Source organism: Euprymna scolopes, chromosome 5, assembly GCF_053919585.1.
Source record: "Euprymna scolopes isolate OS-2025 chromosome 5, ASM5391958v1, whole genome shotgun sequence".
In the NCBI taxonomy this organism is placed as follows: domain Eukaryota; kingdom Metazoa; phylum Mollusca; class Cephalopoda; order Sepiida; family Sepiolidae; genus Euprymna; species Euprymna scolopes.
The window spans coordinates 178,409,797-178,422,990 of NC_136486.1; positions in this window are offsets into that span (position 1 = coordinate 178,409,797).

Consider the following 13,194-nt stretch of genomic DNA (forward strand, 5'->3'; position numbering starts at 1 on the left):
GACAAAGTTCTCTCTGATTCTCTCTCCTCTGATCTCGAGCGCGTGGTTCAGTGGGGGAAGATGTGGCTGGTTACCTTTAATGCCTCCAAAACCAAACTCCTATCCTTACATCATCAACGCTCTGATCCCCATCTGGCATCAATTGTGATGGATGGCTCTCGTTTGGGTGAGGCCCCGTGTTTTTACAAGCTTCTGGGCTTGACCTTTACTCCTGATCTGAAATGGAACACGTACATCAAGTCTGTTGCCAAGGTCGCTGGAAAGATGGTGGGATCCTTCTACCACTCCAGAAGATATCTCACTACTGATGCAATTCTCTATCTATATAAAAGCCAAGTACGTCCAAGGATGGAATACTGTTACCATATCTGGGCAGGAGCTGCTAAAAACAGCCTATCCTGCCTTGACAGAGTACAAAATAGACTTTGTGGCTTAGTGGGGGATGCCCTTTTCTCTACCCTGCAACCTCTTTCCCACAGAAGAGACGTTGCGAGCCTATCCTTGTTTTATCGTTATTTCCATGGCAGGTGCTTGTCTGAACTCCAATCTCTGGTCCCCCCTCGGCAATCTTTCACGAAAAACACCTGTCTAGCTGAATCCACTGTCAAAAGTTTCCCCCACACTATATCTGTGCCTAAATCAAAACGCGGATTCCATGAACAAAGCTTCTTTCTTAGAACTGCACACCTGTGGAACTCTGTTCCGTCTGCCTGCTTCCCACCAGACTACAACTTGAATATGTTCAAGTCCAACGTTAACAAATTCCTAATGAACCGCCCCCTTAAGTAAACACTTCATCAAATCTCCACACTAACGTAATGTACTTGCAATAACCCTTATCCCTGAGTGGCTTCCGGGCCTTGATAAGTGGTGATCACTGTGTAAAAAAAAAAAAAAAAAAATGCATTTCTGTAAATGCATCTTAAATAATTGACAGCATGAGAAGTCAATAAATGTGAGCAATGCCATTATCTGTTTTGAAAAAAGTTAAAATAAAAAGATAAGCCTTTTTCAACAGCTGGATATTAAAGGCATTTCCGTTTCAATTACGGAGAAATTATTCACAAATTTCATCAAGTTTGTATAATATGCAGATAACATAAAAAAAAACGAACAGTGGGTAAAATTTAGGAAAACTACATTTAATATTGTCATGGGATCATTAGACTTAGCTAGGTGTCCAAGCTTATCAGAATATTTGTTATATTTAACTTTAAAAAAATGTGATTCAACCGATTTCAGTATTTATGCATTTAAGAACAGTTAACTGATTTTTTATTTTTAGTATGGAGATAAACTGTGCTTTCTCAGAATGATTACGTGTTGTATTAAAATATTTTTTGGTGGGATGGGTGGGCTTGCCACTCAGGCCTAGAATGGTAGGGTTAAGGACGCTTTTTCTTTTAAGGGCGACTTATGAATTCAACCTAGCATTTATGTTGAGGTAATTTTTTTGTTATGGGCCATTAGGTTTTGCTAGAGTGTTCAAGCTTGCCAAACTATTTTTATATTTAACTTAAAAAAAATTGTGATTCAACTGATTTCAGCCTTTACGGAATTGATGGATTGATTATTCGAGAATCACTTGGGTTCAGATGTGACAAAAAAACATATTTTAAAAAGGAAATATCATTCTAAGCATTGATCGAGTCATGTATAAAACGTTGACACAACATGGATTTCTCAAGCTGCATGAAGGTTGCCCAACCAAGGAAAACTTGGAAGCAAATGATTAGACAAGACCATATAAAGTTGAAATTTGGAGGTAGTTGGCTTGCTAAACTATAATTTGATCAGGGTTATAAGTTTGCAGAATATCAAAAACGTCTGGGCCTTGAATGAAGGAAAAGTGGCGTTAAATGAATAGAGAGTTGGTGAAAACTATGGATGTCAACGGGAAAATAAATTCTTGTTATGATGATATGTGTTATCAGTTTAATAACTACACAAAAAAGATCAACAGATAAAGTATCAACTTTAACAAATTTACAGATTAAATGGTCATGTAGAAGCCACTGGATGAATTAAAGTTTGTGCTGGTGAAGCATTTTTTCTTTGCCATTTAAACTGTAAGTCAACGTGCTCTCTCAAAGGTGATAACTCTGCCTTCTTTGGTTCAAAGAAAATAACTATTATTTATTTCTATTTTTCTAGGTTTATAAATAAATGTGAGACGATAAAATTGTCGCTGTAAAAAAGACAACCTGATTCCATTTCCGTTTGATGAAAGCCGTTTCTTTTTTTGTTGCAGACCATCTACTAGTTTGTCAGTTGTATACAAATCCCAAGAGTGATAGGAGCCTTTTATCATGTCTGAAATTGAAATGTTCAACGAGCGAGATCCAAGTTATGACAACAGGACCATGACTATTGCCATTACCCTCAAAATGCATTACCGCATTGCCACGAATATCGTGGACGTGCCCAGAGTGATGAAAACAAAGTTATGGTCTTTGGTGTGGTTTCAAGTGAGGGCCACATCATGCCACCTCACATCTTCGAAGTCGGCTTGAAAGTCAACACCAAAGTGTACCTGGATGTGCTTAAGAATGTGGTGATCTCTGGTGCAATCAGGTGGCAAACCCTGGGTGTGGCAGCAGGACTTGTTGCTGGCGCACAAGTCCAAAGAGACCTAGACTTCGATTCAGAAGGAGTGCTACAACTTTGTACCCTTCTCTCACTGTCCCCCCCCCCCCTACCGCTTCCCCCGATCTAAACCTGCTGGACTACTTCATTTGGTCATACATTGGGAACATCACCAAAATGACCTCCCATAACACCAAAGCCAGCTTGATTGCTGTCATCCGCCGAGTATTTACCAAACTCCTACTGGCGCTTGTGGAAAAGGCATGCTCCCAGTTCCAGACCTGTGTTGAGGTAGTGATTGAGCTCTAATGCATAATCAAGTAACCTGAATTGATTGTTTCAATACAAGTTTTAAAATAAAGTTGTAGTGTTGTTTTCCTTAGGGTGACAAATTTTTGCACAGGCATTTAAAATTATTGTAGACTCTTGAAAATTCAGTATGTTATTGCTATACATCTTATGAGATGATTGACTAATTTTTATGATTTCAGATTCAAATGAAATGTTATAGCAGGAATTGAAATACACCATACTAAAGCCTGATTGTCACAGTTGGTGAATTTTGAAAATGCAATCTGTATGTGAGGACACTTTAGAAGAACGATATGCAATAAAATTCTGTTTAAAACTTGGAATAAAAAAATGCCACAGAAATGTTTGGAATGCTGCAGACTGCTTTCGGACCATGTTGCATGAATCGAGCACCAGGACAATGCACCGGTATACAACTCCATCCTTGTCATAGACTATTTGACCAAGATGGACATTAAGACAGTTCTTCACCCTCCCTATAGTCCAGACCTTGTTTCCTGTGACTTTTGGTTATTCCCTAAGCTCAAGGAAAACCTTAGAGGCTGTCGTTTTGAGACAATTGAAAAGATAAAAGAAGCTGTGACAAGGTTCATTGACACACTCACACAAAAGGACTTTCATGAGGCGTTTTAGAAGTTGTTGGAATAGTACAAGTGTGTGGCAGCCAGAGAATATTACGTCGAAGGGACTAAAGTTTCATGTGTGTACTATCAATAAAAGTGCCCATATGATAAAAGTTTGAAAACACACCTGGTATTTCTCTATAATCACACACACACACACACACACACACACACATATATATATATGATTAGTTTACCACAAAACAGGAAGCAAAGACCAGAGATGGAAAAATATACGTTAAATTACTCCACTTAAAATATACCAACACCCAGTAACCAGCTATATACAATAATCCTGCAAACGAAAATTGAAGATGTAATCAAGAGATGAGTATTGGCTGAAGAGAGCTTCATATGGATATCTTAAACAGTCCTAATTATCGAACTTGAAACCGATGGTACTAATGATTTATCTCATCTAATAACTTTCTGTACACAAAATACAATATATATATATATATATATATATATATATATATATATATATATATGCACTCATGAGCAGAAAAAAATGTGCCAAGAGTGAAAGAAGGAAGAAATCGATTTTTCAATATTTTTCCATGAATTTTTGTTAATTTTAACTGAAAATTTCTACTTCGCAGATCATTATTATTATAGCATATAATTATAAGTGAAAAAATGAATCCTAAAAATGGTAAGACTGCATCTTGGCTAGGATATAAAAAACCGAATCGCAAGATTAAGGCAGTCCAAAATGACTTACAGATTTTTTATATTTTAAGAAAAGAAAATGTGAAAATGTCTCTTCTGTAGTGAAGCGAATTGGTCAAAGGTTCGAAGTCGAACGCTTAGTAAAAGGGAAATCTGGATCTGGTCGCCCTAGAGCATTCACTTTGAAGGACGACCATAGGCTTAAATTAATTGTTTTGAAGGATTGAAAGAAAACTTATGTTGACCATAGCAAAGAATTCAAAACAGGGGCTGGAAATTCTCTTTCTAGATATACAATATTTAGTCGAATAAAAGAAATGGGATTTTCTTCTAAAAAGTGTGCAAAGAAACCATTTTTATCTAAGAAGAACATCAATGATAGAGATTTTTCTCGTATTATGGCAAGAAAGATACAGACTTGTTCAGGAATGTTTTCTGGTTAGATGAATTAAGATTTTGTTTTGTTAGTGATGCTCCCAAATGGAGCAATCGAAGAACTGGAGAAAGATTTTCACCAAGTTGCATAAAAACGACAGTCAAACACCGGAATGGAGGGGATAATGGTATGGGGAACTTTTACTGCAGCAGGAGTTGAGGAACTTATTAGATGTGAGAAGTCAATCAATGCAAAGGAATACATTCGAATATTAGAAACAGGACTGTTACCAAGTATCCAGAAGCTGGGAATATCTCGGAGAACATTATTTTTCAACATGATAATGCCCCTGCAGACACTGCTAAAGTCACAAAAAATGTTTTTTTGATAATTCAATTAATGTGATATTTTGGCCAGGTCAAAGCCCTGATTTAAACCGAATTGAGAATATTTGGTCCATAATATCTCGTGCATTGGATGGAAGAACTTTTTCGAACAATGGCAAACTGTGAGAAGCTGTGCAAAGCGAATGGAATAGCATCTTCTCTTCAGTGTTCAACTTTGGTTGAGAGCATGTCTAAAAGGATTGATCTTTTAAGAAAATCAAAAGGGAATGCGATTCCATCCTAAGCATTTATTAAAGTAAATGTCTTGTTCTGTGTTATTAGTCTCGTTTAAGTTTCCTTGTTCAATTATTCTTTGTTCAATATAGCTTTTAGTGCGATAAAATTTATTTGGCCCATTTCTTTTTGCTCACGAGTGTGTATATATATATATATGCACACACGTAATTGGAGATATTTTTGTTATTTTAATGAAAATTCTAAAATGTCAGTCAGTCTAATATTGGACAGATTTGCAGGTTCCCCCTCCATATTGCAGACTGCCATGTCTAGGTCAATTTGATATATATTTACTGTTTAGTTAAAGATCACAGGAAATAAAACCATCATAAATTTTTTCGACACCTTTGTGGCCATTGTTTATTGTTCTCCTCCCTCATGATCGACAAAAACCAAAAAAACTGTTAATTAACATTTTTGCTCTAAATTTGTTCACTTCACAATTTGCGAACAATGAGGCTAAATCTCATGAAAACTCATTAGCAAAAACACATTTGTGGCTGATTCCATTTGATGCAGGCAACATGGCTGCTGAGGCTTAAACATGTGCACCGTGCTGACCCCATTTACTACTTTTATAATTAAAGTTGCTCGTTGTATAGTATTGCATGATGTTCGGGACAGATGAGATCATCTTTATTATATTCTGTTTTCTCCTTAGTCTGAAGATTTTGTTTCAAAAAAGGCAAATACTATTTTTGAAGGACAAACAGCTTCAAAACAGACCAAATTCACAAAATTTGACTTCAAAAAAGCCAATCTGATAACCTTGGATAAGAATATGAGAGTGACCTTTCCTTCATGTAGCATAGTTTCAAATATTATAGTAATTCACGTCTGTTTAAAGAGACCTTCTTTCTGTAAACAAAGGGAGTGTCTATTGTGTCTGGACATGATTAGTCTCTAAGGCGTTCCCTCTCCATTATATGATTATCATAACGATAGATTTATTTTAGTCGTTCCCCCATTTTTTTCCCCGATACTTTGATTTTATTTTAGCCGTTCTCCATTTAAATTCGTTTTTCTATACAAAAAAAAAAAAAAACCTTGATTCAGCTTTGAAAAGTGAAGGCAAAACCCGGTCGGCTGACTCTTATTTAGTTAATTTTTTTTTTTTTTCAACTTCCATTAAATGTTTTCCCTCCATCCTTCTTTTCACCGTGGATAAAAAAAAACTCTGTCTCCCTTTTTTAACAGCCATTATAATAATATATGATCATTGTTGTAATCGTGTGAGAAAGGAACTCTTGAGTAATTTTGATGAACAGTAACTTTTCACTGAAGAAAGAAGTCACCGAAACCTATAAAAGGGACATTCAAAAGAAACAGGGTAAAAAAAGAACGTTTGCTAAGAAGTGTTGAACCGAAGGATTAAATTAAAGGTTCTCTTACATTCTAATTTTATTATTTATATTGAACTATCCAGCACAATATTACTTTCTGAGTATTTATTAGTATTTTATTGCGTTTGGGTCAGTTCTATATTTAAAATATAATAGACACTTTTTTTTTTTTATTTTTTTATTTACATGGGTATCACCACTTATCAAGGCCCGGAAGCCACTCGGGGATTATTTTGTGTACAATAATCAATGGGATAATATCATAATAGTTGGTATTGAAGATTTGATAAAGTGTCTTACTTAAGGGGGCAATTAATCAGGAATTTGTTTATGTTGGACTTGAAGACATCCAAGTTGTAGCCAGGTGGGAAATAGGCAAACGGAACAGAGTTCCACAGGTGTGCACTTCTCAGAAAAAAGCTATGTTCATGGAATCTACGTTTTGATTTAGGCACAGATAAAGAGTGGGAGAAATTACTGACAGTGGTTTTAGCTAGATGAATGTTTATCATGAAGGATTGGCGAGGGGGGAACTGATTGGAGCTCGGATGAGCACTTGCCATGGAAATAACGATAAAACAAATACAGGCTCGCAACGTCTCTTCTGTGGGAGAGAGGTTGCAGGGAAGAGAAGAGAGCATCCCCCAGGAAGCCATGAAGTCTAATTGTACTTTGTCAAGACAGGATAGGCTGTTTTTTGGAGTTCCAACCCAGATGTGGCAGCAGTACTCTATCCTTGGACGTACTTGGCTTTTATACAGATAGAGAATTGCATCAGTAGTGAGATATCTTCTGGAGCGGGAGAAGGATCCCACCATTTTCCCAGCGGCCCGGGCAACAGACTTGATATACGTGTTCCATTTCAGATCAGGAGTAAAGGTCAAACCCAGAAGCTTGTCAAAACATGAAGTCTCCCCAAGATGAGAGCCATCCATTTCAATTGATGCTAGATGAGGAACAGAGCGTTGATGATGTAGATAGAAGCTTGGTTTTAGATGCATTAAAAGTAACCAGCCATCTCTTCCCCCACATGCTGAAGATCAGAGGAGAGAGAATCAGAGAGAGCTTTGTCATTTACGGCCTTTGATGTGTTGCTGTAGATGGTCGTGTCATCAGCATAGATGTCAACGAATGATTTAAGTATGTGTTTTGGGAGATCATTGATGTAGATCAAGAAAAGAGTTTGGCCCAGGATGGACTCCAGCATTAATACTGTGGGCCTCTGATTTCTGTCCATCAACCACTACTCTTATGAACCTATCGGAGAGAAATGATTTATTTATTGAGAAAACATTTCCAGTTATACCGTAACTGGAAATCTTGTGAAGTAGGCCCTTATGCCAAACCTTATCGAAGGCCTTTGATATGTCAAGAGCAATTGCCCTAGAAAGGAAGCTTTTGTCGAGAGATTCACTAATTATATGGGATATAACTGTTAGCACATCAACTGTAGATCTAGCAGAACGGAAACCATATTGCATGTCACTTTTTAAAAAATGTTAATAAACTTATGTTTGCAATGTGTTATTGGTCTCACTTTAAAAAAAAAAACTAATTATTTGCACTATTCATAAAAATATTAGCTTTATTAAAACATATTTGTTGATTAAATGTATTTCTCATTCTGTTGAATTTCTATGGGTCTCACTAGTTTTGTAATATTTTGCATTTGAAGTATTTATTAGTGAGGAATAGTGCAATGAATAACTGTTTCTGTGTACAGTTATGGGTTGGAGTGTTGGAGAGCATGGATGACTGGAAATATTGCAAAATGGTGACAAACATCATGATTCATGGTGGATTAAAAAATTTGTTTGAATGCTCCTTGAAGCCATGAGATGTGAGCTAAAGAACTGTGATGGAGTAACTTGAAGAATCATAATAGTCATTTTTTTTTTTTACACGGTGGTCACCACTTATCAAGGCCCGGAATCCACTCGGGTATAAGGGTTATTGCAAGTACAGTACGTTGGTGTAGAGATTTAATGAAGTGTTTACTTAACAGGGCGTTTCATTAGGAATTTGTTAATGTTGGACTTGAAGACATCCAAGTTGTAGTTAGGTGGGAAGCAGGCAGACGGAACAGAGTTCCACAGGTGTGCAGTTCTAAGAAAGAAACTTTGTTCATGGAATCTACGTTTTAATCTAGGCACAGATAAAGAGTGGGGGAAATTTTTCACAGTGGATTCAGTCGTTTTGATTTTTGGCTGTACAATGAAATTTGAGAAACTCCCCCCCCCCCCCACACACACACATCAAAGTAAAACAAAAACAAATGGTGTAGCAAGATAGTGTGAACTTTGGTGAGAGAGCTGGTTGTTAGATGTTAGTGACTGCGGAGAAAGTGCTGAAAGATGATCTTCAGTACTTCTTATACAAGAATTGCAGTGGCCAAAAGTGCAAAAGTGCCGCCTTACAAAAACCAAGAAACTCCTCAAGAAGGCCAAATAGCCAGTCGAGCCAGGGATGCTCTAGCTTTTCTCAGACAAGAACTTTTGCCAAGGCCATTTGCACGACATGATGACCAACAGGTACGTTATCTATAACGTGCATGAAGTCACGTGTATTATGAAAACTAAAACTTTGGATGTATTTCCTGTTCTGTCTATTCACACAATGAAATTCTTCAAGGAGCTCCACCCCTAAAAAAATAAAATAAAAGTGCACATCTTGGCAGGAAGGATGGTAATTAGAGTGGTGACTATGAAGAAAGCACTGAATGAGGGTCATTGCTATTCCGCAAGGGCCAGCTACTTGCTTTCAAATTATAAGAGAATTGCCTTATGAAAGGCAAAAATTTCTCAATAACGTCAAACATCCATTCAAGCAGAAGATGCTCTGATTGTTTCGCAAAACCAGTGACACAACACGCAAAACGACATGTCGTTAGCCTCTGGTCAGCACAGAGTCTTGTGCCTCCTAAAAGACCAAATTCCTTCAGACTGATTGTCTTTGGGTTTCAGGTGAAAGCGACATCATGTCACCCAACATTTTTGGAAAAGGACTCGATTGAGACAACTTTAAGTTTCTATTGACTGTCATCAAGCGTTGCAGATGGATTTGGTTTGGTATCACACCTCCCAGAAAACACAGAAATGTCTGTATGAGAAATTCTATGATTTTATCAATCTCAACATGACCATTTTGTTATTAGTTCCAAGCAAACTTTCCAAATTTCACTGTGGGAACATGTGAGGTTCAGACACCCTCAGAAACATTCAGCAAACATTTAGTGATTAACCAAAATAAATGTAAGATAGTCTTTCTTCCAATTTTTTTATACACATCTGTACAATATCTTCAAAATAACTAATATTATTATTAACTATTCCTCATCATTTCAGTCCTCAGAGAATTTTTTCCTTTCAATTCAAATGCTTTTATTATGTAATTTACTCATGTAAGAAATTTCTAGTCCAAAAGATATGCGTGATCATTCAATATCTTATAAAACTGAGTTAGATACCGACGGACAGTTATAGACATTAGAGTTGCTTCCCTTTAAACAACCGCCATTTGTAACGATGGTGTGTTGAAACAATCAAAGGCTGGCTAGCACAAACAGTTTGACTAATGAACTGCTTGTGTTTGAAGAAATCATTATCTTCTGTCCTAGCCTTTTGGAAAAGCAAGTTGTCTTCAACAAGCTTCCAACAGTTACTGTAAATATTCAATATACACGGAGAAACCATGGACAGACAGACAGCTCCAAGATATTTTCTCCTCACCCATATATTGTCATAGAATTTTATGGAATGACTTAGAATTGCTATTTGGATGATAATATTATCCATGGATAAGTCTTGCAAATGCCAGCATTTGTAAAGCAAAATAATTTTGTCTTTTCAGCGTTGCATAAATTGCTTCAGCATGCTAAATTGATACAATTTAGAAGTTTGTATTCCCTTTTCTGTTGATTTAACATTTATTTCTCATATGATTTCCAAAACTGCATATGTGATTGGGTGAAATCTCAACAATAGTGAGACAAGCACAGAGAGACATATGCAAACAGATGTGCATGAAGAGATACGGCAAAGACTGAAAAAGAAATAGATAAATTAAAGTATATACAGGTAGAAACAAATAGATAAACACCGACAGGAAAAGACATAAATAGAAAAAGTGTTCAAGTCAATACAAAATCTCGACGCAATCAAAATGCCGCAAATTGTGTTTTTCTTTATTTCTCGCGCCATTATTTGGCCTGTCGTCTTTTAAAAATAAATTTCGACACAACAAAAATTGATACAAATATAGTTGACAAATTTCCTGAAGTTCTTGCATGATTCACAACTGAAACTTAAAAAAATTATTTTTTATTTTAACTTTCCTTTCATTTTGAAGTGGTTCATGTCTGATATTTTAGAGTATTGTGCAACTGGCCAACTTGCTGTGGAAATGAACCTCATAAAACATTTGACATTTAAGAGGAGGACAAAAACTAATGCAAGCTAAAAATTATTTGTTAGTTTTTTGTTTACACTTTGGTGGGAAGATTTCACTGACTTTGCCAGACGATTGTGACAAGAGGACCTTGTACTTATCACAGTTATTGAAGTTTTTTTTTTGTTATTCTTTCAATATATATATAAAGCGAGAATGTGTGTGTGTGTACGTATGCGGACACTTCTCAATCTACATACTCAACGAATTTTTTATCTACAGACTTGAAATTTGGTATATAGGGTATTCAGACATGTGGAAAACTTTTAAATCAGTTTTCATCTGGAAAAAAGGGCTGCTAAGGGGTCATGATTGAAAAATTGGTATGTGGGAATAATCGGATTTTTATCTATTTTTTAACTGTTTCACGAATGCGCATGCGTGAATCATTCTCATGGCAGATTCCTTATGTTAAGAATAAGTATGTTTGAAAACACTTTTAAAAGATCTTGTCAAGCTATTTTATTATTATTATTATTATTATTATTATTATTATAATTATTTTTATTATTATTATTATTATTTTTATTATTATTATTATTTTTATTATTATTATTATTATTATTATTTTTATTATTATTATTATACTTTATTCACTTTTTTAAGGTTTTGGTTTCTATCTCAGCTCGAGTATGTTTTTTTACTTACAAGAAGTGAACTCTGATTTTTGAGATGTGAATGCTTGTGTTATGTTGATTAATCGGACTATTATTCGCATCTTGGGTGTTATTAGTACAACGTTTCGGTCGCTGCAACCTGCGGCCTTCTCTGGGTGTTGAGAACATGCTTCTTTTTCCACTTAGGAAAAGGAGGTCCGCTCTGCATTACAAGAATTCGAACCGTTTGTTTGAGGGTGGGTCCGTAGATTATAAAGAAGGTTCAATCTTCAGGAGTCACTAAGATATTTGTGAAAGGTTTTCCTATGGTTCAATTTTTCAGGATATCTATACTAATTGTTAATATTAGAGAAAAAATGGTTTACGAAAAAGAAGTGAACTATTTAGAAAACGCATAATACTCGCAGGCACATGTCTCAGTTTCTGTATGAATTAAAATATCGTATTTATGTGTATTTTACGACCGGGCAATACTGGGTGGCCTGCTAGTATATATATATATATATATATATATATATAGTGAATAAATGACAAAAAACTATATATTTTTTTTCTTTTTATTCAATTTTCACCCCAAACAAGGCACATTGTATCGCAGTATATTAATAACACAATTCAATGTAAAAATGTTTTATCGCAGTATATTAATAACACAATTCAATGTAAAAATGTTTTATCGCAGTATATTTATAAGACAATTCAATGTAAAAATGTTTTATCGCTGTATATTAATAACAAAATTAAACGTAAAAATGTTTTATCGCTGTATATTAATAACACAATTAAATGTAAAAATGTTTTATCGAAGTATATTAATAACACAATTTAATGTAAAAATGTTTTATCGCAGTATATTAATAACACAATTCAATGTAAAAATGCTTTATCGCTGTATATTAACAACACAATCCAATGTAAAAATGTTGTATCGAAGTATATTAATACCATAATTCAATGTAAAAATGTTGTATCGCAGTATATTAATAGCACAATTCAATGTAAAAATGTTTTATCGCTGTATATTAATAACACAATTTAATGTAAAAATGTTTTATCGCAGTATATTGTTTCCAGTGTGTGTGACAAGTTTGATAATCTACATGAATAAAAGCAGTAGATGTATGTATGTGTTTGTAAATATTTAACCGATAAACTCTTCAACTATTGGTCACAAAACGCTGAAATTAACAAGAAATAGTAATCATACACTAAAGATGGTTGCTAACGAGTAAAGTCTTTGTTTGGACAGATGAAAAACACGTACAGAAATATGTCGGCAAGTTGAAATGCAAAATGTTTATTTCAACTCGTTGATATATTATTATTTTTGCGCTTGTGCAAATTCATTCATAACACAAAGTGGTTTAATTTAAAATCTTATCAGTGTCGTGATAGCTGAAATGTTAGGGAATGCAGCTGGAGTGCTAAGTGTTTTAGTTTCGATTCTAGTTGATGTCACCCAAGTCATTTTTTTTTTTTTTGAAATCAGTACTATATATATTAGGTACAATATAATATTCAATAGAGAATGAGCTCTGTAATAATAAATATGAAATGTGCATGAATTAAAAAATATACCACAAACTCATCAGGGGT